Source organism: Lonchura striata, chromosome 2 (genome assembly GCF_050655825.1).
Source record: "Lonchura striata isolate lonStrDom1 chromosome 2, ASM5065582v1, whole genome shotgun sequence".
Lineage (NCBI taxonomy): Eukaryota > Metazoa > Chordata > Aves > Passeriformes > Estrildidae > Lonchura > Lonchura striata.
The window spans coordinates 60,521,101-60,546,710 of record NC_140704.1 but is presented as its reverse complement, the minus strand read 5'-3'; the positions used below and the strand labels follow the sequence as shown (position 1 = coordinate 60,546,710).

General features: G+C 42.7%; 1 long non-coding RNA gene across 1 annotated transcript; it reads left to right on the top strand.

Moving 5' to 3' along the window:
* Window positions 1-41: 41 nt before the first annotated feature.
* On the top strand, window positions 42-25,011 carry LOC146768269 (uncharacterized). Its single transcript, XR_014952658.1, has 2 exons — window positions 42-189; window positions 1,064-25,011. It is a non-coding gene; the product is annotated as an uncharacterized LOC146768269 (long non-coding RNA).
* The last annotated feature ends 599 nt before the right edge of the window (window positions 25,012-25,610 follow it).

Here is a 25,610-nt window from a genome sequence, read left to right as displayed (position 1 = left end):
GGCGCGCGCGCACGCGGAGCGCGGGGAAAGGCGGCCGAAACGGTCCCGGCGGGCGGGGAGCGGAGAGTGGGCGGACGGGGCGGGGCTCGCCTCGCTCGCGGCGGCCGTTCCCCGTCTCCGCCTCTCCCCGGCGCGCTCTGGCGGCCGTTCCGCCTCTCCCCGCCTGTGCGCGGCGCCCGCGCAGAGCCGGTAGGCGCCGCCGCCGGAGCGCTCGTGGCCCCGGGCGGGCGCGGCGGGACGGGCTGAGGCCCGAGCTCCCGGCGGGGCGGGGGAGGGGGGGTGGCGGGCGGAGCGCGCGCGCTCCTCTCCGCCTATGGGCGCCGCCCGCGTCAGCGCGCGCGCCCGCCCGCGGCCGGGGGTCGGGGGCCGCGAGGCGGGGCGGTGCGTTGCGCGCGGGGCTGCGCGCGCGGCGCGCCCCAGGCACGCGCGGCCGCCGCGGCCCCGCCCCGCGCGCGGCGGAGGGACCGGCGCCCGCTTGGAACGGGCGGGGGCCCCGCGCCGGCGGTCCCGGCGGGCGCGGCGATGGGAGCGCTCCGGCCGAGCCTCCCTGTCTCCTAGATAAACGGTTTCCCTGACGTGAGGCCGTGCGTTGGCTGGTGGCTCTGGTGTGCGGAGCCACGTGGGCTTGCCCGAAGCCGGCAGGAGCGGGCCCAGAGCTGTGCCGTGCCGGTGGTGGAACAATACTGAGTGTGGAAACACAGCTGCTACAGGCCTTCTAGTTTGTATTTCCTATTTTCTAAATTCTAAGGCAGTTGAAATTTCTGCTGTTGTAAGAGGTCTCCTTTTTAAAAATTACTATTGCTATAGTATCGTGTCTTTCCACCCTTTTTTTTTTTTTTTTTTTTTTTTTTTTTTTTTTTTTTTTACAATAGGAAAATAAAGGAAAAATTGCAGAAAAAATATAGTATAATGGCTTGGGGATATTCTGTTAGGAAATAGCAGGCTTGCTGTGCTCTCATTCCCCAACTCGTTCCCAACTGTGTTCCACGATGAAAAGCCTACAATTACAAGATTAAGCAGTGCTCAGAAAGTTGTAATGTTCCTCACTTTGATTCCTCCACAGCTACATAAAGGAAGTGCATTGAAAAGGACAACCAAGCCTATTGCTTGCTTCAGAGCACAGTGAAGAATGAAATTAATTTTAATTACAGTTCTGCAGAGCAGCATCCCTGAACTGTATAAACTGCCCAAGCTGACTGCCCCTTATCTGTGTGTGCAGAAGCCGATGGTGCTATGATGAAGAGCTTTACCAAACAACTAAGAAACTGTCATGCAGATTATAATAGTCTTCTATGCATCACTCAGATTTGCCACAGAGAAGTCTTGAGTGGTAGTTACAGACTATACAATGTCTTGCATTTTTATGTATGTACAGCAAACATATGTATTCTATTTTTAAACATTAAATGACTAATTTGAAGGTAGCTTGTGTTGGGTTTATAGGTTCCTAGTGGCTGCTCAGTCCTCTTCTGGTGACACAAATGGACTTGAGCCTGACTCAGCACAGCTCTCCTCATTCACTGGCATCACAGGAGCACTGTCACTCTCCCCACTGAATCTTCAGGAGTTGAGAAGGGAGTGGGAAGTGGGTCGGACCTTACCCTTCCATCCCCGACTGCCAACAGTTCTTTGCTGGCCCCAGGACTAGGGAGGTGAAGAAGTCTCATAAACTTGTTTTATCCTCTTATTTGATTCTGTTTGCCAATTACACCTGGGCTGGACCTGTGAATCACTCCAGATCCCTGCAGTCATTTGTCAAAGCAGCTATCATAATGCCACAGTAGAATATTTTCTTATGTCACCATTGTGAAGCAGTAATTCTAGAATTACAGCAATTCTTGTCATATTATTGTTATTTTTTTTTCCCCAAAGAAAAATTACTGTGACTGTCTTGCAGGATGTGCCAGGCTGGAATTGTGGAAGCACAGAGATAAGGCTTGAGGTTTCTGCTTAGTAATTAAAACAGATATTTAGTCTGAATAGAATTCACAAGATCAGAATTGCAATGATCCAAATTTTAGAAATAGCATTTACTACTTTAACAATCTGTGATTCAAAGAAAACGTGACATAGTTCCAAACAGATAACACCATGGAGAGTGAAAAATGAATTTATTTTTGTGGGAATGAGCGTAAGGGAGGGGGGCAGAAATAGAAGGTACACTGGTCCATTCAAAAATTCACAAATGTAAGGTAAATCACAAGTTCAGAAGGGTAGTGGTTAAAAGTACTCCCTTCATCCAGAAAACGCTTGAAGCCCATCCCTATTTGTGACAGTTCCCAAGCTGATTCTTGCTTTCACAAATAAGCTTAAGAACCTAATTAACTCAGCTCTTCTTAGTTTTCCCTTCTTAATGGCTTACACTATGATACTTGAGGAAAACAGATGAGAAAGATGTGAAGTCAGGAAAGAAAAAAAAGGGATAAGGAATGTTATGAAAAAGCAAAAAGATGACAAAGATATTCCAAGTGGTTTACAAGTAATTCAGTAGCTGAGGGAGGTGTCAGCAAAGGAGAGGGCAGTGCCGAAAGGAACTGAAACTTGTGCCCAAGAGAAATGAAAGTGAAACTCCAGACTTTGAATGGAATGAGAACAAGGAAGGGAAGTGCTTAAACACTGACAAGTTAATACAATGGGAAAAGCTACTATAAAATTATCTTGCCAAGTGCAAGTACCCTGGAGGTTTTCTAACCTGGTTTTCTTTTAAAAAATGAATAGCTTGCATAGGTCTTTAATGACTTGGGCCCAGAGTCATGCTGACTTAGGGTGAGCAACTGTACAGAGCCTTAGAGGGAAAAATATGTGTGTAATCTGTCGGAGCTGAAAGCCAGAAGAACTCTGAGGCAACACAGAGCAGGCAGAGGAACAGCAGGACAGTGCTGCTGGTTCAGGAGCAGCCACTTTTCTAGGAAATGGCTTTCTTTAGAGTACAGCAGGGATCTGGTCTGACGCCCCAGGACAAAGGGCAAGAAGCCGTGTCCAAGTGAGCCATGGTTGCCACTACTGGATTTGCAGCAAAAGGATCAGGGACTTTTCTGAGACTTTCCCACTGCTCTCTTTTCATCTGTACATCATAACCCGTTTACCAAAGCCTTGGAGGTTCCTGAGTTCACAGAGGCTTCATTGCCAGTCTAGAAATGTCCTTACAGACAGCTCCTTTTGTGAGCCTTCTGGCTCAGCTTTTCCACCTGGCTGTGACCACCACTGTTGGATGCATGAGCTGTGCAGAGCACCAGAAGACACAAGCCCTGGAGGGGTGATTTCCTGTACTTTGTGTGCCATCACATGGAGTAGAGAGAGGCAGCCACTATATGTCTTTTGAGTGACACCTCCTTTCTCACTAAATTCTACCAAAGAGGTCATTGACATTGCAGGATTTTGTTCATCAGGCCTAAAACTTTCCTAGCAATGCTTTTAGATGGGAGGAAAATCATTAAGAAAAATGAAAACTAAAACACTGGGACACTGGACTGAGTGCTGAAGCCAAGGGAAGAACCAGCAAAGCAACCTTCAGCTCTATCAACATACATTTCTTTTTGTTTTGATTTTTGCTTTTATTTTTGTTTTTTTTATTTGTTTTTTTAAATATTGACTTCTCTTTCAGCAACATATAAAATTAGTTTCACAATCTCTGTTTATTTATTGCTCTTTAAGGATCTGCTAAAATTGTTTTGTAAGAACAGGAATGAAGTTAATCTGTGGTCCATGTAAAAATCAGATAGGGACAGTAGGATATGTAGATATATATTTCATGTCAAGTATTATATATGTATTTCATATATATCAGGATATTTTTTTCATGTTGATACTGTTCCCCAGGTACTGTCTCTGCTACTAAGTATTCTCATTTTTAACAAAGGCTGTAACAAATCCTCAGTGAGGATCTTTGCACGGATGCCTATACTATGGGGTTGAAGATACATAAATAAGGTAACAAATCTTCCTATCCTCCTTTCCTCTTTTATTTCCTTTCTTCCCTTTCCCCCCTTTACTCCCTTTCTTCTCCTTTCCCAGACTGTACAATAATCAATTGCTTTCTTTATACAAAGTTTGCAGATGTGTTTAAGCCACTGTCAGTAATATTGTCAGGTCTCCCAGCCAGACTCCCAAGGTGTAAGGAAATAATTTCAGGCAATGTCAGACAAATGTCACACAAAAGAAAACAACCTGAAAGAAAAGATAAGTTCCTTGATAAAGCTCTGGAATGATTTTGCTGACTCATGATTTGTCCTTTATCTCATGACAGCTGGCATTTTTTGTGTAACTTACCTTTCGTTAAATACGAGGCTGTTACCTTTTAGCCCTAGGCTCTGGAAGAAAAAGCCTTGAGATTGTGACAACTCGAAATTCACTAAAAATAAAGCCTGTCAAATTGATAGGTTGTTATTACTTGTTTTTTAATTCTTATTGCTGTGGTGGATTTTGAATATTCAAACTGGTTTATTCTTTCAAACTTTTTCAGCAGGAGCTGAGCAAGCTTTTGTTTGAAAACTGAAGATACATTTAAAAAACCACTTTTTTTAATATGCATGTCTGCAGTGAAGACATGCATATTAAAGCTATTTAGGACTTTATAGTCAATATGAGTAGTTAAATGCAGAAGATGACCCATAGTCCTAATTATGTTAGCATTCAATGTAGGAATAAACATACAAATTTAAGCACATTTTAAAAGATTTAAACATAATTTTAGAATTAAAGTTACTGAAAAAAAAAAGTTCAATGTAGGCAGAGGGTGTTTTCCCAGGATCAGCTTCATTATGAAAGACTATTTCTAAAGTCAAAGTTGTTGGTTATTCATTTGCAAAGGTCACCCATCCCAGGCCTCTTTGGCAAGCCTGCCAATAAAGGTACTGTTATGAAACATGGTTGCAAGTTTCATCTCCCCATTCACGGGAAGCTGAACTGAGGCTGCAGTCTATCTTTTATGTAACTATCAAAGGTGAGTTATTACTATTTTCAGCTGGATCCAGCTCAGAAACCTGAGAAAGACAAGTTGGAAACATTACCAAGCTGCTAAAATAGGAGGGCCTATTTCAACTTCAGTGCAGTGCTCCAGTCTGTGAAACACATGGCCATTTGTATTGGTTTGTTTTTCTCCTTGTAAAGTTATCAAGAGAATTTGAGGAAAGTTAAATGTGCAGAAGCACTGGTTTATTCATATCTTTTGGATCTTCTTTCTGGCCAGTGGTTTCCTTGCACTGACTGTAATTTTCCATGGGATTTTACCACCACCGAGCACAGCCTGCACTGATTTGAGTCCCCCTGAGTTAAGGCTAGTATAAATTGTGCAGTACCAGGATACCTTGTACCTAGAACAGAGATTTGCACAGAAAGTTACTACCCAATCTAGATGACAATTCCATTTTGGACAAGAAAGCAATGGGCTTTTCAACACCATTCAGCTTCAGGCTTTCTAATTTTTCAGCAAGGACAGTGGTGAAATGCCTGTGATTCCAGGTTGTTACAGGTGAACCATCAGTGTGTGCTTTCACAAGGTATAGCACACTAACTCATGAACGTGAGCAGCCTGCACACACAGCTTAGTTAATGCCAGGGCTTTTCTGTCAGAGGAAATACCACCTAAATAAGACCAGTAGACAGAAGACCATTTAAGCGCATGCCCAAACCAGTCTCTGTTCTAGTTAGCAGTGAAGTACATCCTTAAGTATAAAACACTGAAATACAAACACCTACACAAAGAAGAAAAGACTTAGGCCACCTTAAACATCTGATGAAAGTTAATTGAAATCTGTTCTGAAATGAGGGCTGGCAGAAGGAATGTGGGTGTGGCTCAGGCACCAGGCCTGCCTGATATTAGTCATGTACATGATAATTATGTATGCAGCGAGCACCCAGGAATCAAACTGAGAGGTTTATTGGCGAGATTATTTCATAATCTCTACGCTTGGGCCAGAAGGAGAAGAGCAACCTGCTGATCAAACCATATGGAAACCACCGTGTGCACTGGAGGTTCTTCAGAGCAAAACACTCACCTGTATGGATTCCAAGGTACTAGAGAGAAAGCACTGTCCTGACCTTTAAAATGTGCAGTAACAGTCACAAAGACCAAGGGATGCCAGTGTGAGCTGTAGAAGAGTCATGAGTCACTTGTGAGATTTGTGCTGCAGAAGGAACACGTTATCCCTTTGCTCTGCTGGTAGTGCCAGTCTCTTTCTGTCTTAAACGATCCATCTGCTGCTGCCCAAATTAGATACACAGCTCTTGCCGTCACTGTGCAAAGCCATCGCCGACAGTGCTCAGAGCGTGATGTTCTACACAGCTCAAACCTTGCTTGGTATCTCACCTGCAGATAGGGAACCCCCTCATGCCAAGAATGGCTTATGCCCACTGAAGCCCTCAGAAGAGCAATTGTAGCTGCAACTGCCAGAGACAAATATACAAAGCTGGGATCCTGTAAGTCTTTGCCAGGAAGCCCAGCTGAAGGGCAAAGGAGAGATTTTCTTCTGGGGTGGGAGTTGCTGTCATGAGCCTATGGATGAACCTGGGTCTGGTGGAAAAAATACCACCCCAGCTGCACACCCCAGTGCTACTGGAGGTGTGAGGTGGTTTTCTGCTACTTCTTGTTTGTCTTCAGCTCCACACCACTTTTTTTTTCCTCAGGGCACACATCATCACTATTAAAAAAATCCTCAAGCCTCAGCACACCTCGGCATGCTGTTGCTGTTTGTTTGTACCCACTGCATGCATTAACCTGAAAACAGTGCAGGAGTGCTCACCTGAGGAGGTGTTACACACTGACATTCAGATATGGTAAAGTAGGTTGTGAAAATAAGAAAAACCAAAGAAGCAACCTTCACTTTCCTCATGCTCTCTCCCACAATACATGTATTTATTTTGAGATGCCCATAGTTCAATTGTCCTTGAGAGTCTTCCTGTTTGCTCTTTGGGGATGTCCAGTATTCAGTTCCGCTGTGAATCCCTGCTTGTAAAGCAGTTCTCCATTTGGCAACATCTTGGGAATAAAAGAAGGAATTGGAAATCTCTCCAGTGTAGGTGTTTCTTTCTGGAGGTGTTTCTGTCTTTCCACTTCTGAAGAATGAGTAGGTTGCCTTGAAATAATGACATTTATGGAAGCTCTTTAAGTCTAATCTGTATTTATTAGGACTATAGCATATAAGCAGGATGTCTTACAATCTGAAAAAGAAAAGCATCACAAAATTTACTCTATATATCTGAGTGGATACCTCCTACAGAAGAAAAAAAAAGGAACCTCCATAACCTCTGGTTCCTACTGAAATTAATAGTCCTGCTTTGGTGGTTTTTAATCCAAGGCATCAGGTTTGCTATTTAGTGTCAACATCTCAAATCCCAAGTAAAGCTGAAGTAGGGGACTGTGGCACAGAAAATATCTAAAGCATGTCTGGGCACTGAAGAGCAGCTTGGGTGCCTGCCATTACCAGTGCAGTGCCCTCAGCTCAGCCAGGCTTCAGCCTCAGCGCCTGGGGCATTGCAGACTCCCACCACAAAGCCCTCACCTGGCTGGGTGGTTTGGCTGTTTTGGTGGTGGTGCCCAGGCTCAGGAGCAGCTTGTTTCTGTTCCATAAGGAAGAAGAGTGATTTCTAAGTGGAGAATTCAGAGTATCTTCCATACTCATGAGGTGAGTGGGTGCTCACCTCATTCCCACTCTGGTTCAGCAAGGGCACTCCAGCACATGCTTACCTTGAATTTGAATGTAAAAGTGGTGATGCTTGTGATTTGTTTAGCAAGAGGTGTTTAATGTGGGTGAAACTCAAAGACTTATGCTTTTTTTTTTTTTCTTCAGGCTGTCATCAGTAATTGAAGTTCAGGCTGTCATTAGTAGTTGAAGACAAAGGAAGGGTCACAAATTATCCTATTCCATCCCTACCTCAAGGGATGTTTTAAACAGGATGTAATTATGATCCACAATCAACTACAAACTCTTCAAATAATAGTTTAGTCATTCCTAGCTTTCTCTAGCATGTACTGAAAGAGCAATTAGATTTTAAATGAAGAATACCTTTTCCATCCCAGAAATCTGTGAAGTATTGCAGGCTCTGAAGAACAAAAAGCCTCCTTGAGGAATCACTGGCAATAGGCTGGGTTTTAATTATTAAATTTAGAAACTTTTCTGTCAAAAAACTTCTTAGCATCTTCATCTCAATTGAGCAATTTCAAGATTTTTTCTGCATTTGTCCCATGTTTTCTTCTCTCTGGGCCATTTTATACGCAACTGCTCTTCATTCTTAAATATTTGCCATTGGATATTAATGAGCTTCAAAAGTCTTTTGATGGGCTTTGAAATCCATTCCTTTAATAAATCTGTTCTTGACCCAAATGATGCTTTCTTGCTGTGACTTGTGCCAAATCTCTTGGTCCCTCCTGTTCCAGCCATCCCTTCTGCTCTTGCAACACTGACCAAATGAGGTTGCTCAGTGTCTTTCCTGCAGAGGTCCTGATATTGCCCAATGCAAGGGAAGACATCACATGTAGAAATCAGACTGCCTCCAGGACAATGTGGACTGCTGTGTTTGCCTCCAGTCCCCATTCAAGAACTTCCTTTTCTTCTATGCTATACTTCTGGATTCAATTTTTGTGATAAACTCACCTGGTCATGACAGAGACTTCCTCTGTGTTTGTGCAGTGGCCAAAGAATTGATCAAAGTCTCTAGAAAATAATAAGGTACATAATAAAATAGTAATTAAAAACTCATTTCTTCAGGACACATTGCTTTCTCTAATATGCCTGATGCACTTTGAGACACTGAAAGAATTGCAATCTGTAATGCTTTGAGTTTGCCTAAAGATGAGAAAGCCCTGATGATAGAAAGCTCAAATTGGAAAATGTTGTGAGCACACAGTCCACAATGTGGACTCTTATCTGTCTTGACAAACCTGCTTTATCACTTCCCAGAGAAAAGGTGGCAAAATCAGTTAAATCAAATGAATTACCATTGCAGTCTTTTGCAGGATCCTTAAAAAGGCACTCCAGGTCCTTGAGAAAGAATGCTCTGTGCATGCATTTTAAATAATTTCAAGAGTTTAATGTTTTACCAATTTAATTACTAATCAGTGTGAGAAGCCAGTTGCAACATAATTCTCCCCAATTCTTTCTCTACATTTCCTGTTTTAAAGAGTCTATGGGGATTGCCCTTCCTCAGTCCTGAATGCTCTGTTTAAATATGTTAACAAATAATCTTTGAAATGTGAAAATCTATCTTGTTTAAATCTGACATCTAATGAATTCCAAGGAGTTCCCAGATCCCTCAATTCCTCTGAACATCACATTCTGACTAATTTAAAAATTTTACTGTCCTAGGAGCTCATATTTTTAAGCACTTAGAGAACATAGTAACGAGCACAAGAGAAAAGCTGAAAGAATATGGCAGAGGCATGAATTTCAAACAGCAAGTGCCAAAAAACCTGAACATTACTTTTGCTTTTAAATATGGTTGCAACCATAAGAGAGAAAAAAAAAGATAATTGTTGAAACTGATTTGAGACATGCAGCTTAACAAGATGTTTCCTCTCACTAGATCTCTGGAAATGCTTGGACTTCTTTTGCCATCTGCAAAAAGCTTTTCAAACATTGTTTACTTGATCTTAACCTTCTCCTAGGAGACCAGTGGGAAATTAGTGCATTCTTTTTCAAGGTATAGAAATTGAAACAAATATGGTTAAGCCTCATCATTTAGGAATTCAGTCCCAGTGGATGCAATCTCTTCAGCTATTCTGTCTTCAGAAGTGATGGCTGGAGGGAGCAATTGGAGAGGACAAGAATGGGGAAATTAGGAAATTTCTAGCAGAAGGGATCTTTAATGGTGAACAGAGATTAAAGAAGAGTATGTAAACTGGAATTGTGCTGAGGAGTAAGAACAGTTACTTGGAAGTCCTTTAAAATGTTTGAGAGTTAAACTGAAATGCAAAGGCCTGGTTGGAGCAGTGGGAAGTGAAGTGATGCCTCAGGGGAGCCTGCATGCTCTGAAGGAAGCAAAGGGTGAGTTGCACAGCCTGCCTCGGGCTGTGGCACCAACCTTCCCTTGTCTCTTGTCTTCCTGTCTCCTGTCTGTGAAATGGACCCAACACTTGGGCAGATTTCCTCAGGCAGGAAAGCAGGAGGGCATTATGACAGAAATGAGAAATGAATCTCCACCTCATTGCCTCTGGTTAGCCAAACACTGACCCATCACCACACACCATTGCCACTGCCAGGGTGGCAGTGTTTTAACAGTGTTTAACCCAGTACATGTTTTAACACTGTCAGTGCTCTTGTTTTGTCCTGACCAAAAACATTGGCTTGCAGTAAAAAGACCTGCAGGTTGAAAAACCTTGATAGCCTATCTGAGGAACATATGCTTACCCTGCCATGCAACATCATCAGAATAGCAGTGGTTTACTTGTTGGCTCTAAAATCCAGAAGGCAACATCTAATAGCTTGCTTCCCACTGCCTTGTCTCTCCTGTGGCCACCTCAAAGCTTTAGCCTGAGAAGGTTGGCAGAATTGGTCCACAGTGTGCAGTTAATTGCAGATTAAAACTCCTGCAGATCAGGAACTTTGCCAATGAGCTAATGTGAAACAATGAATTTAGGCACCCAAGTAGACTGATTTATCTCTAAGCAGTATTTGCCCTTTTAAATATCATCAGAACAGTCAGAACTTTTGACTTTAAGGCAAAACCAACACCCCCCTGCAAAAGAAACCAAACCAAACCAAACCAAACAAAACGCAACAACAACAACAAAAAAAAAAAAAAAAAAAAAAGAAAGGAAGAAAAAAGCAAAACTTTAGAAAATTGTCCTGCATTTCATTCAGTGTGGATTAGTGAATGGTGTCATACTTGAAAAGTATTGTTTTTCATAAAGAATATTATTTGCAATAAATCCTATTTCAAACTGGGACACAGCAGATACAGGACAATTTGTTAGTAATTATTCCTAATACCTACTGCCCAGCCCTGTTGATACTCAACGTGAAGATCCATTTTACTGCACTGTAGCCATTTTAAAAGGATGGTAAAGTGGAAGTGAGATGATTGGAGCCAACAAGAACATCCAACAAAATGAATTTGCATTGAAAAATGTTGTCATGTCAAAGCTGAAATGATTTGTAGGGATGCATTGGTTGTGATGAAATTCTTGATGGTTTCTGAAAACTACAGCATTATCTTCTTACTGCTGACCAGGGCACAGACAGAAACAAACATTGGAATTTTTTTTGATCTTGCAATAAATGCCTCAACATAATTTTGTTCTGCTGCATAAAAATTGTTTTGAAACCTAATGCAGCTTGATAACACATTTCCAAATGGTGGGAGGGAATTCATGTCTTGAGGCTGGCTAGAAATTATACTTGTGTCTTCTTAAGAGCCCATTTATGTGTCTACAAGGGTGCAGATTTACTGTTGTATAAGTAAGACTTGGAACATGGGGAGTATAATCTCAAGCAGAGCTTGCATATACACCCACAGAATAAGTATTGGGCACTGTTTGCTTTTATCGATGTGGCTTTCTGTGCCAAGAATAGTATAAAGATGACCAGCATAGGTGTCATCAAGGAACAGCTAATAAAATAAGAACAGTTCAAATAAATAGTCCCTGCACCAATCTTTCTATGTGTCAGAATCCCTGCCCTTCTGCAAAGTCCATGAAACTAGCCAGTTCCAGATACTGTTTATTGTATAGGTATAATGGACACATCTGTTTTTTCGGGGAAATGCTGCCTTTTAGGCTCATGCTGTCTTTAGCATATGGAAAAGTCTTTCAAACTTCCAAATTCCAGACCTCACCAAAAGGAAAAGTAGCTGACAGGAAAGCAGGTCGCATCACTTACAGAAGGCAATTACAGAGAACAGCTGGAGAAAGAAAAATGCAAAACATCCAGGTGTTAGCCACACCGAGGAAGACAAAATGGAAAGGCTGTGAAGGAAAGTAAGGTCAAGAAGAAAGCACAGGACAAAAAAGGGTGCCAGTGATTTCCAGTGCTCAGGAGTGAAGCCTGAGCTCTGCTTCTGTATCTGACCTGTTCACGTACCTCAGCTGTGTAAAGCTGCAGGACAAAAGTGTCTCCTGCTGGCATTTTTCTCCATCTACTGCAAATTAGTTCAGGTAGTTGCATGAGGAAAAAGTTACAAGATTTTTTTTTTTCCCCCAAACTGGTAATTTCAGTTTTGTGTCTGTTGTTTTTCTGGTTTGCTCTTTGAATTGTTCTCATCATGACACAAACATTGTGCCAGGGCAAAGCAAGTGCTTGGCTGGAGCTGTGCTTGTTCCAGCTCTGACTTAGACCAGCTGAAGCTGTCATGGAAATATACCCAAGATGTTTCCTAAACCCAGAGTGAAATCTGATGGCTTGGTTCAGTGGTAGTTGCTTTAGAGCTATTGCTAGGTCTACACATGGAATCTCTTCAAGGTCAAAATTTGGTATTTGGCAGAGACCACCAGACATCCCAAGCATAATAGTATTTAGATATCACATCTGAGCTTACTTAAACTCACAATTGATTTGGCGGAGGCCTCATCCCTTATCACACATGCTTTAAACTATTCAATCTCTATTTTCAATATACTTTTTATTTTGAAGGGAGGTGGTACTTCAGCCACTTGTTCTATTGAAAAGAAGAATTTTTGTACAGTGCTCTGGTGGCAGCGGTGGTGGGTTTAATAATTTGCATGTCTAGTTTTGGTCAGCTCTTTGGGCACCTGGCCACGTGTGGTGGTGATGCTGAACTGAAGCACAGGGCCCTGGTGCCAATCCAGGATTCCAACAGAAGAGATGAGCAGTGCCCTCAGTAGCTGAGCCCAAGACACTTTTTTCCCCCATCGGGGGCTCTCCCCAGAGTGCTGGGAGGAGGAAGAGCAGGAAAAGATATTGGTGGTGGCACCATATGACACTGTATCATTCCTGTCTGATGGGGCACAGCACTGACAGATCTGTGGCATCTGATGCATGCACAGATCTGGGAGGAGTGTGACTGCTCAGCACAACAGATCATGGCCGTTCTTTGCAGAGTCTGGGGAGACTGAAGGGACCGGGCAGGGTTTCTGATTCCAGGAAGGAGAAGATGGGGGGAAGGCTGTGTGTGTGTGTTTGTATGTTATACCTGAAGGCTGATGGAAAGGCAATTGATACACTTTTTGGTTAGGTGATTTCTACTTTTTCAGACAGTTTTTCTTTATGCGCTGCTGGGTGGAGTAATATAAGAAAACCCTGAGTTGTGCTTTCTGCTACTCTTCTTTCTGTTTAACTCTTCTTTAGTCTCTAAAGCTGAGAGAGCAGAAAGAAGCTTATCTTCTCAGTTGCAAGTGAAGGAAGGGAGGAGCTTATTTATTTCTCACTTTTGCTGGGGAGAGGGGAGAACTTCTTCCTATGCTAATTCTTTGAAGATAATTTGGTTGGTATCAAGCCACAAACTTGGTAAGGTGTCACTCACACTGTGGGACGACCTCCTGAATTTGTAACTACACAGCTTTCTAATAGCACGGGGTGTAGGTGTGGGTTTACTTGAAATCAATACTTGATTGATGGCAGCCAGGTTATGCACAGAGGGCATTTTATTCGGGCTCCCTTTTTGGAGACATTCACATAAGAATGTATGTGCTAATGTAGAGGTAAGTTATCCTGCTCTGTGAGAATTGTAAGACACAGATTTACTTGAATTGGATAAGTTATGAATGCTTATGAATTCCTAGGGGCATTCCTTTCCTTTGGACTAGCACAGTTCAACTTATTACATGTTGTCTGACTGACCATTTGTCTCTGCCAGCAGACAGGGAAGGGACTGCTTTGACAGAGCAGTGCTGCAGTGGGACTGAGAGGAATGCTCACCTATGTGGGGGGCTGGTAGGAGAAATAGTCAGGATGAAGTGACATGGATATGCATCAGAGTAAAGCATAAATTAACTGAACAACTGGGTAGAAGTAATGGATATATCCCACAGACATAAAAGGTGAAAAATTACATAGGACTGAGGGGTGGGATGCTATCACAAGGTGGCTTTGTCCCAGTCAGTAGTTTTCACTCACATTTCAGGCATGCAGTGTGAACACAAAAGGGCTCCCACCATTTCCCTTTGCTGTTTTTACACTGTTTACTGACTGGTATAAACATAAGTGGTACAAAAAATGCAGTGCTAATCCATTAGCAGCACCCAGAAAAAAAAAAAAAAAAGCACTTCATGTCCCTGCAAACCTTCCAGCACAAGATCTTACAGCAAGTTCCCAAGAGCAATATAGTAAAGCTCAGAACAGATGGGCTTTTTTGCCATCTCACATTGCAGGTAGAAGGTTGAGGTGATGAGAGATGTTAAGTACCTGCTTTAAGCTGCAGAGGCTTGAGCACAACTCAGACTAATAACTCCCAACTCTGACTTAGCTCAGCAAAATGAGAGCCCTCCTTTGCTGACATAATGGCTTGAAAGAGGAAGTAAGAAAAGAAAGCTGCTTTGACCATCTTTTAATCTTAGTTTTAAATTAGCATGAGTAGATAATGGGAACATATGTGTATGGAGGGGAAGCAGTGAAACAAGGTAGGCTAAGAAGAGGTGGTGGGATTAAACTGATGAGATGATTTTCTACTAGCTGTGACAATAAACTGCCCAACAAAAGCATAAAGGAAGCACATAATGGTGTGACTGGAATAGATACACACACGGGCCATTTCTAATCCTGCTGCCCTAAGTAATGAGAGTAACAAAAACTCATCAGGGCAGATGTACAGAATTGACAAGCTGGTGGGGACTCGTTGCCTCCCAAGGCATCTAACACCACTTGCTCCTTAGGGAATTCCACCAGGCAGCTCTGGGTTGCAGTGTCAGTGAAGGCATCGCTGCCTCGTGGGTCTCTGCACGACAATTTGTCTCTTGGCCAGGATGCACTCTCAGAAAAAGGCCCAGGCACTGACCTGGCTCAAGAAGTACTTCACCAGATTGTGATGGTGAGAAGATCCAGACTGGCCAACCAACTATTAAGAGAAATGAGTAGGGTTTTTCCTGCCTTTGAGAAAGAATCCTTGCCTGTCGCTTTCAATTAGCCAAATTTTAGCTGTCATTGTGCTTGCAGCTCATTAAATGCCAGGAATCTGCTTCAAATAGTATGGGCAAATCAAAGAGACAGTCTTGATAAGATTCTTTCTTTTAACCAGAAAAAATATTACTTCTCTTCTGTCATGACACTTCACTGAATCAAGCCTTTGTTTCATCCAACCTCATTTCCCCCCTGTATTACACCTTTCTACAAATATCTAAGGACTTTAGTGGTGCTCTTTGTAGGAAAGAAAGAAAAAAATAAAATAAGATCAAGAGATGGACAGGCATGGTGACCTCTCTCATGCAGCCAGGATGTTTGAGTACTGCATAGCAGCTATCATAGAGGCTTTAGTTCAAATACAGTGTTTGACAAAAACACCTTTCCACCTTTCCATATTGGTCATATTTTTTCTTGCTTTGCTGTTTCTCTAAAGGAATACAGATTCAAAGCTACTTAGATTAAAATAACTCACTGTAAAACACATGTTTATATACAAAAAGCACAGGAATAGTCTGTAAATAAAAGACTTCCCTGTTTGAATTCTATATTACAGTCTAACTCCAGCCATAACAACAGTTGGTAACAGATAAATTTCAACTACTCTTCCTCTTCTTAAATATTTTGTTATAGAAAGTAGAAAGCCTTTGGAATCTTAATCAAGGGTGTGGATCCCGTTGTACTCAGCACAAATCCAGAACAAAAGGATGGAGAGTTCACAGCACAGATAAAAGGCCAGATGGAGTGGACAATAAATGGGCAAATATATGGAACCAATGAAATCATACTGATCTATGTACAATGTCCTGGTCTCAGCACCCTGGTGGATTAGCCCTTTTCTCTTCTTTTATCAGCACCATAAAAAAGCAGGTTTCTGTAAGTTTGCTAGTGAAACCAGTTAATAAAAGCCTTTTGTACGCCTTCAGTAAACTCCATTAAAGCAGGAAAAGTGGTGTCAGAGAAAACCTGGTGTCTTTAATTTCCTTAGCTGTTCACAAAGTGGAGACAGTGCAGGGTCATAGGAAGATCACCTCAAGGGGCTGTCCATTTTGGCGGGGACAGGGATGGTGTTACACAGAGCATGGGCACTGAAAAAGGCAGAAAGAAGGGGAAAAGGAGCCCAGAATCAAATTCAGGGAGGAAGGCCAAGTGGGAGCAGTTGGAGACATGGAAGACAGACAACATATGGCAATAATATTGCAGGGATGGAAACATAATGCTGTGTTGTTTAATAGAGGGCAAAGAGCACAGAGGAGAGAGGTCAGGTGGGGCAGATACTGAATAGAAGCTCAACTCTTCCAATACATTTGAATCTAAAGCAAAGAAAGGCACACAGTAAGATGTGTGCAAGGGCACTAATCATGGATGCTTCTACATTGCATAAGATCCTGGGAGAAATACAGCTATGTCTATGTGGGATGCTCTCATCCCTGTATCTCTGATATTAACACAAACATACTGTTTACTCTCTCTTTCCCTTAGAAATACCAAGGCACCCTGGGGAAATACAGTTAAGCTTTTGTAAAATCATCAGCATGCTGCTTAGTAGTTTTATTCCCATCTAAGTCCTGCTATGTGGTTAAAGCTGGGCCACGTGCTTCCTGTTAAAGCAGAACACTGTGTCCCACCTTGAAAGACATACCACATCCAAGTTTCCACAAACTAATAGGTCTGAAGGGGCAGCAAATCTGAGACCTACATGACACTGGGCCACTTGTTTATTGGTCTTGCAAATGTGCAAATAAGATACATGCTTATCAATAAAACATGTTTCAATCTGATTTTCTACAGTGAAGAAAAATAAGACACACAGAAAAAGAAATGTATTTTTGGTGCCTGAATGTCTATTGGTTCAGTTTCAAAATCTGCTTTTATTTATCCTCTGGTTTTCATTGATCTCTGGCAATAAACATGCCAGCTGAGAGAAGTTAGTTCTAACAGACAATTTTTCTTCCCTCTGCCAGAAGTGATCTGGTTTCCTATGAGCCGTGCTTGGGAGTCTTCAGTCAAGTTGAAATATATCTCAATTCAGTGGATTATAACCAAATTAAATACAGCTTTGCTACAAAAGAGTTATTCTTTTTTAGGGTCTTCAAAATGAATTTTCATTCCTTTTCTGTCTAAAACTCACAAGTTTATTGACAGCATGTGTCGTTGTCTGAAATCCAGCACGTTTCTTACTGCACCTTATTGTGAATCCCTTCTCTGCTCTTTCTTGGCCAATTGTCTCCCCACCTGCCTGCTCTCTCCTTTGTCTCCTGTTTCCAGACCAAAACCTTCCTCCATCACCCTGTTGGCATGGTCATCTTCATGTGCCCAGATTTACACATCCCCAGCATGGGACAGAACCACTCCGAACACACCTGTGAGGACCTTACCAGTGTCCCAGAAACCCCACAGTGGTTTTCAGCAGGACTTTGTGGGCTCCTAGGCCACCTCTGGTTTGCTGCTGCTGCTGAATACCTTTTCCTAGGATGCTTTTCCCAGCTTATTTCCTCCTGAGCCTACCTGTGTACAGTTGTGTATTTTTTTCTGACAGAAAGCATCTCAGAGGCAGCTCTCATTCAACCTGAGGAGCTGAAAATCCCTTTTACATCATAAGAATTAATCTAGTAGGAAATCCCAAGGAGCAACCAATTTAAACGTTTAATTAAGGAAAAGTGTTTTTCTTACCTTAGATTTGATGCATCCATATACCCCAAACACACAGTCAGGGGTTGAAATGCCTTGATAGGGCATACAGAGCATGCCACATTTGCATTGTCACTCCTAGCACTTTTCATGTGAAATAGTGGGAGCAATGAGACTACTTAATCACACTTCACTATTTGCATACCAATACTTCTGAGTTTTCAAACAACGATGTCTGAATTTCACCTGTGACTAAGGCACGAAAAGCACAGGTACAAGCCAGAGGAAATGCATGTCAAGAATATATTTGTACCTGTGCCTGCTCCATTTGAGTGCTTTTCTTACCTGCAATGAAGCTTCCATTTAGCCCATGTAAGCCAGGAGGGCTACATATTCGTGGTTCAAACAGCCCAGCATATAAAATAAGGGGTGACTTGAACCTCGATTAAGTTTGCTGAAACAGGAGTTTGTTGAAAGTAATTAACTATGACATAGTCTTTACCTCATTGGAGCCAGTATCTTGAACCACAAAAGGGATATGAAGTTGTAGAGAAGTGATTCTTCTTGAAGCTCTGTTGCTATTATCGTCTGGCTGGTTAATATTATTCGTGGCATAAAACAAATATATTTCACTTGGTTATGGCGAAACAATGCACCTATAAATAATGCTCAACACCTTATGTAAAAATATTTAACACTAAAAAAAAATTTAAAAAAGGCATGAAAATCTACCATTCCTGCCACTCAACCTCCTGTCATTACAGAAATTCAATTTCTGACAGAAACATTGTGGTGAAGACCCAGCAAGCAAAGCAGTACAGCTGTTATTAACAGGTTAGAAAACCTTCCTATGACACCGTTTCACTTTTAAGTGGGAAAGTTTCTACTCAGAACTAAACTGTCTGCTTCTGCTAATTTAACACCAGCAACCTAAATATCCTTTGATGGGACCTAATTGGGCTTTTTGTATGCAAATTCCCACAGCTCGAGTAAGAAAGCGAAAGTGACTGATAGTACACGCAGCCAGGTGCATTGAGTATCGTGTCTCTGCGGCACGTCAGATCCCAAGGTCCCGGCACAGCCAGGTGTGCAAAGGGCTCCCTCACCTCTTGGCCAGCGAGGCCAGTGACCAGGACACCCCAATCCCGGCCTCATGGTGAGCAGTGGAAAGGCTGCTGCTCCCGAGGAGGAGGAGGAGGAGATGGGACCAGACGGCAGTTGTTTAGCTTGGCCGTCCTCACCTCCCGCGGCAGCCAATCTCGCTGCCAGCATCCAGTCGTTCCCACAGTAAGCCTGGTCTGTCTTAGGCTGGGATGCTTGCGTTCAGTTATTAATTTGGACGCAGCTGAAGTTTTCCTGAGGAGCCCGAGCCGCGGCACGGGAAGCACATATTTCAGCTTTCGGCCGGGGCCAGAGTGAAGCAGGATTTCTCTGGCAGGAGGAGCAAGGCAGTGTTTTTGCCTCGGGCCTGTCTCCTGGCTGGATGGTGGGGGCTGGTGGCAAGGGGAGGTGGGCTCTTCACAGAAACCCACAGGAATCTCCTCGTGGAAAGCCTTCGGCTGCCTAAGACACTGGGCTTGGGCCAGGTACCCTGGAAGTGGAAACAGCTACTTAACAGTTTCATAGCCTTCTTTATGGTCATTTGTAAAGCACTTCGCGAGAGATGAGTTAACATTAACCACCCTCCACAGAGAACAGAGGTGGGCAGATGTGTCTAAAAGCACCTGGCAAATTAATGACAAAAATGTAAAGAAGCAGAGGCCTCTCATTCACAGACCTTGGGAAAAAAATAAAATGAAAAAAATAATATTAAATACATGAAAGGTAACAAAAGCACATCTGTCTGTAAAATTGTTCTCATAGGATCACTGAGCTGTAACTGCAGCTGATGTTGTTTAAGTCTGTGAGCAGACAGCAACTTTGCCACAAGCTCTCCTGCCCTGGGGAACCACATAAAAAGAGTCATTTGGGCAGAAGGGAAGATGGCTTAGATGCTGAGAACCTGACTTCATTTCTTATTTCAGGGTGACATAATCCTTCAGAGGTCTGTATCAGTTAGATCACAACTTGTTAATGATGTGGTAGTAAGTCACCACATCTCCATTTTGTCTAAGAGATGTAGAAGTCAAATGAGTGCTCTGCTTTATTGTTCCTTGAAGAAAAACAAAAAATATTTTGATCTGTTTCAAAAATGGAGTATCAAACCCACTATTTTTATAAAAAAAAACGAGTAGACATGTCCTTGCTCAAAGCCGCTTAACACACAGCACATACCACACACACACAGAGCAAAAAACTCCACAAAATAATGCAGTGGCCAAATGAATGCAAACATCAGCAATGGCTCTGAGGGAAATACTTGTCAAAATCACTCCTAGAAAAAAAGAGACTGTGGCTGCTCTGCTCTTTTAATTATCAGAGAAGACTTTGGTGGCAGTATAGTTGCATAGTTGCCCTGTGGTACTGCCTTATGTCGTTAATTCACGAGTGGAGATACCCCACTGCTCAAAGCTAATGCACCCTTGAAGCAGCAGGAGCACTCTTACAGAGCCGAAGGGATAACTTCGTTAGCTCAGCCAGCAGAGGGAACTGCTAATCAGCACTAATTGCTCACACAGGGCTAACAGATATCCTACCAAACTCGCTAAATACCCAGTAAGTCGTGGCACTTCACACTTTCTATGCTGCGTCTGACTGTAGATTCCAGCACCGTGATCTCCCTCTGAAACTCTCCTGCAGGCCCTCATTTCCCTCACTTTGACCTCAGGGCTTTCTTCCGGAAGGAGAGTGAGCTCTCAAGCAATTTTGGCACAATGGCATTTCTGTCTCTTTCATGTCAATTGAGTGCTCAGATAAATTAAAATCCTGCCTGAAACATACAATTTCTTTTCCCCACCCACATATCCTCTCATTCTCCCCTAGTTCTGCTCCTGTCCCAGATATTTTCTGCCAAGCAGCAGCTGTACAAATCGAGAGTTAAATCAGGTAGCTCATATTTAGCCTCAACTTAGCAAAGCCAGAGGCAGGTTTGACCAACACTGACTGGCTTCACAACTAGGCTGTGATCTTGTATCACAGTGCCAGAGCCACAACACCACGGCTAGTCCCTGGGCAGGTACCACTCCTCCAGAGTACCCCTTGTAATTCCTTGCAATTTTTCACAGAGGAAACACACACATAAGGTGCAAACCACTCTTTGCTTAACAACAGTTACTTCAAAAGCTCTGTGGCTATCAACAGCTAGTCAAGGTATGGCTTGGTTGCACCCTCTTCTCTGCCTCACCCCGGGCTGAGCCAGTGTGCTTTGTATCTTCCAATATGAAGTACTTCCCAGTGATATCAATTTGCTTCCAAGAGGGCAAACAAAAGCAATCCCTTATGCCATTTGTTATAGCAGTCCAACTTGCTTTATTTAGTGCTCATCCTGGTGTTTTATTTCTCCAAACTAGATAAAATTAAAGGTGCTTGCAATGCCTCCTCCCTGCCAACAGCTATAGCTTCCATTCCAGCAGGAGCAACCCCACCAGCACAGCTGCACAAGATAGAGTGGGAAATGAAAAATCCTTCATCAAACATAAGCACTCCAAAGGGGATCCATTTGATTGAGAACAAAGAAGGCATGCAGCAAAAACCTCATTAAGGAACTTCTGATGATCTTGTATCTTGGAGGGCATTGAGCAGTGAGAGGAGCCAAAGGCAGCTCTCTTATATCCATCACCTGTGGGCCACCAACACCCTTTTCATGGCCAGCAAGCAGCTGGAGCACAGCCTGTGTCAACCACACTTCTGTTGCAGAGGCCATATAGAAACCCATATGGTACCTCCCTGACACCTCATTTCCTGCACCCTGAACATCCTAAGGAAAGGCTTGGGTAGCTGAAGACCTGGCCTGCTGCATTCACATAAAATCAGCAGGGGAGTCTTGTTTGCAGGAATACAATGAATTAAACTGGATGAGGTCCAGGACTCAAGTTACACTAATTATGGGTTTAAAATTAATGTAACACTAAACACCTGCTTCCTTCCAGCCTGAGAAAGATGCTTTAGAAGGGTGTTATGTCTAATTTCTGCTTTTACAACCTTGAGAGGAAGGTGCTTTTACCATGTGAAATTAATTGGTTAGGTGCCCTCCCTGGGCTCTCACATGGAAATTTGAGCTTTTGAAAAAATGAGGGAGTGAAAAGACAACAGCTGTAAGATGAAACCCATGATAGAATAAAGGCAGCACCTTACTGAATTAATTTTACTTTTCCCTGTAATGCATCCCTGCTTGGCATCCCTACTTAACCCTTCCTTTTCCATTGCAATTTTTTTTCAAAACCTCAAAACTTTTCCAGTCTGGATTACTTTTTTTTTTTTTTCATGTTTAAACAAAACTAGTTAAGATACACAAAAATCTGTACAAGCTCAGGACTAACAAACCTCACCCAGCCTACTCCCATCTTGCACTCTCCAAGGAAGTGTGTCTCTCTCTTTTCTGGGGTACCTGTGTGGCACAGAGCCATCCTCCTCCTCTAGTACCCTTTGTCCAAGCATGGCTGTCACCAGCTAAGCAGCAGCCCTGCCTGTGCATGCAGCTTGGGAACACAAGAAAAGCCACCCATACAGCATTGCAGCTGGAGAAAAATTCTTTAGGGGACCACATGCCCCAAAAGGGTTTCTGGGAACACCTTCAGCTGCAGTCTGGTGATACACTACCTTTGCTTGAATTGTGTGGCAAAGTGCATGTTCCTTCCTCTCCTAACTGGCCTGGCCTGCAGGTCCCTCTCCATCTATCTCATGACCTTTTTGGAAGGGCATGGAGGGGAGACATAACCATTCCTGCTCACCAGTCTTTAAAAGTTCTGTAACTTGTGCACAGCCATCGGGAAGTCAACTCCTGTTGGGACTATCTCACAGCTTGTAAATATTACTCACCCAGAGCAGTTATCCTAGAACAGGGATTTTCAACATGTGCATGCACTACCATTCTTATTTCTTGCAGCACCTTGTGCTTCCTACATTTTCAATGCTATATTTCCAATTCCCCATGAGCTGTACTGCACCTGAAGGAAGACTTATTCCAGAATCCAAATCTTTGGGTGACTTTATAAAGGAAAATAATTATATGTAAGAACCAATTTACTCTTTGCTAGCTCAGCGAGCTCCTTAGAAAAGTGGGAACAAGGATCAGCCACTTAGTGTTTTGAGTTTGACCAACTTGGTGTGAAAACAGCACCACAGTTGATGTCTCAGAAGTCACTGGTTCTCCATGGGGCAGTACTTAGAAATCAGAAACCACCTGACAGTCTTGCAAGCATTTTCTTATTTAAAAAAACCCCAACCAATAATGAGATAAATCCTCCTCATTCTGTGAGTAGATTTTTCCCAAATGGAATTAAATCAGGTCATTGCTTCCAGGTCTACACTAACTGTAATTACCCCTCACTCTCCCAACACCACATTTTCAATATGTTGTGAGCCCAGAACTATGCCCTTGATAGAAAAGTCAAGCAGTCCAATGGCCATCAGTCCTGGGGGAAGGGGAGTGAGGAATCACTTCCTTCTATGCCAGACACTGGGATGTCTACAGCTCCAAAAAGCTGCAGTAGAAAGGTGGGAAAAGGCCAGCAGTTTTGATCAGAGGAAGTAGCAAATTCCAGAGCCAAGAAGGAAAGAGCCCTGAGTAGCTTAACTCAGGCAAAATAGTTGAACCATTTAATTTTTGTACTTGTTGATGCTATTTCAGTGCCTCCGTCTGTAACATCTGGTTGCCTTAGATACATGAGGTAACTACGGCAACTAGTTATTACAGGGAGAGGGATAAGAAATAGATCAACATTACTGAATTTGGCAGGCTCTAAAATAGCTTTTCTGTAAAGCAGAGGCAGGTGCAGAGGGTACAACAGGGGCAATGAAAGGCAAAGGTGGCCACAGCAGGACAACACCCTGGCATTAGGCTGCTTAAGCATCTGGATGCATTCTCTTTAGATCTCCTTGCAGCAGGATTACTGGCCAGAGTATCAAAATACTTGGGATGCTCAAGGGGGTTGCCCAGTATTTATATTGGAGCTATCTTCACTTTAAGTCATTCCATCCCCACCACCCTACCCTCCCCAAACCTCTCCCCTCAAAAACAAAGAAGGTGTTGGGAAGTACTAGTTGTTCTCCATGGATTTCTAAATAAAGGAGGGATATACGAGGTGAAAAGCTGTAATGACCAAAATCATTGTGAGCCTGAACACATGTCCTAATATCAACAGTTTAATAGCACAACTGACACCATGCCTGGGTGATGTAATGTACTGTAGTACAAAAAACAGATCATAAAATGATGCACAGTTCTCATGAACTAATAATTTTAGTGCTTTTCAGAATAATTAGTTAATCTGTTGGAAGGTTAGCAGCTTTCAGGGTGGGCTGTCTTCCTTTCAGAAAGTCATTAAAGTGCACTGAAACACCCCAGTGACCTCCTTGCTCCAGACGGTAGGGAGGAGTGGGTGTTCCCAGATTTGAAAGTGAACCATCCAAGACTGCCAGAAAGACATGTTTGCGCCCGAAATGTCTGTCTGACTTTTTTTTTTTTTTCCTTGGCTTGCAGGAAAAGCTGTGTTAATAAATCCTGAATAAAGGATTGCCTGAAAAGCTGGATCCATGTGCTGTCTGAATATCCTTCACCAGGATTATTCATGCACAGAAATTTTCCCGACATACCTAGGACGAAGCCTTCATTTCATATTTGACTCAAAACTACAGACATTTACTGAAAGAAGCCAGTACCACTGTTTCATCTGATGCATTTCATTAAAAATATCTCTAAGATCAGGGTGTTACAATAGCCAACCAGCCCCGGTTCTGCAAATGAAAAGCATCATTCACTAATCCTGGCAACACTATATTCCAGACCACAAAAGAAACTGCCTTATAATATTGTTTACATATGAAATCCAAGTGTCTAAACTAGAAAGTTCCCACCTTTTCACCTCAGCAGGCTGCTCGAGGGAAGTCTGCACAGAGTTTTGCTTCCCTTAGGATGTTTTCCTCATTAAACAGGCTAGTTGGTAACTAACATAAGTTTGTATTTTTCCCAGCAGATTGCCCTCTTGGAATTCTTTGCTATCTATCTTCAGAGATGAGAACTGGCTAGATGAACAGAAATGAGATTCAGTCTCGGTAAATGTAAAGTAATACATGCTGGAGGAGTAGCGAGTGCATTTTCAAGCACCATAAGGGCTCTAAACTAACAACCGCAATTTCATAAAGCAACCCAGGTGGCAATGCATAGCTAAGTGAAAGTCATTACTTACCATGCAATCAAAAATGTTGACAATATATGAGATAGCTTAAAGAATGGGCTGCAAGTGAAAAAAAAAAAGAAAGAAAGAAAAAAAGAAAATCCTTTAAAACCATTTCAAATGACTGAGCACTGGGCAGACTGTGGTATAATATTGTGTATTTACTGATTAAAATATTTCAGAAGAAGTACCACAAGAGTTCATAAAGAATAGGAAATATGAAATCTTTCCAATTAAAGAACAATCTGAAGGACTGAGACTATATTCTTTAGGAAGCAGAAAACTAGGTGGGGGCCTGAGAGCAAGCACGGGGAATGAGAAATGATCTGGAGATATCAAGAGCCTCTCCTTTCCCTTCTCTGTAATAAAAAGACAGGATATTCAGCAAATTAGAATATGGGAAGTTCAGAATATCAAGAAGGAAACACTTTTACATAGTCCTTACATTTTAAAATGCTGTGGAAATTGCTGTGAAAGCAGTCTAGGAGGTTACTGACTGGAAATTCTTTCCTATTTTGTACCTGCACTGCAGACACTGGCTCTCTTGTCACCCCCCCATCACCAGCTGAAACCTTACCCTGAAAGAAACCTGAATGAAAATGGCCACGTAGCAAGATGTATGAGGTCTGGCAGCTGGGAGCTGGGGCACACACTCCACTCCACTTCATTATGGGACTGAAAGCCAGCAATAGAGAGGCCG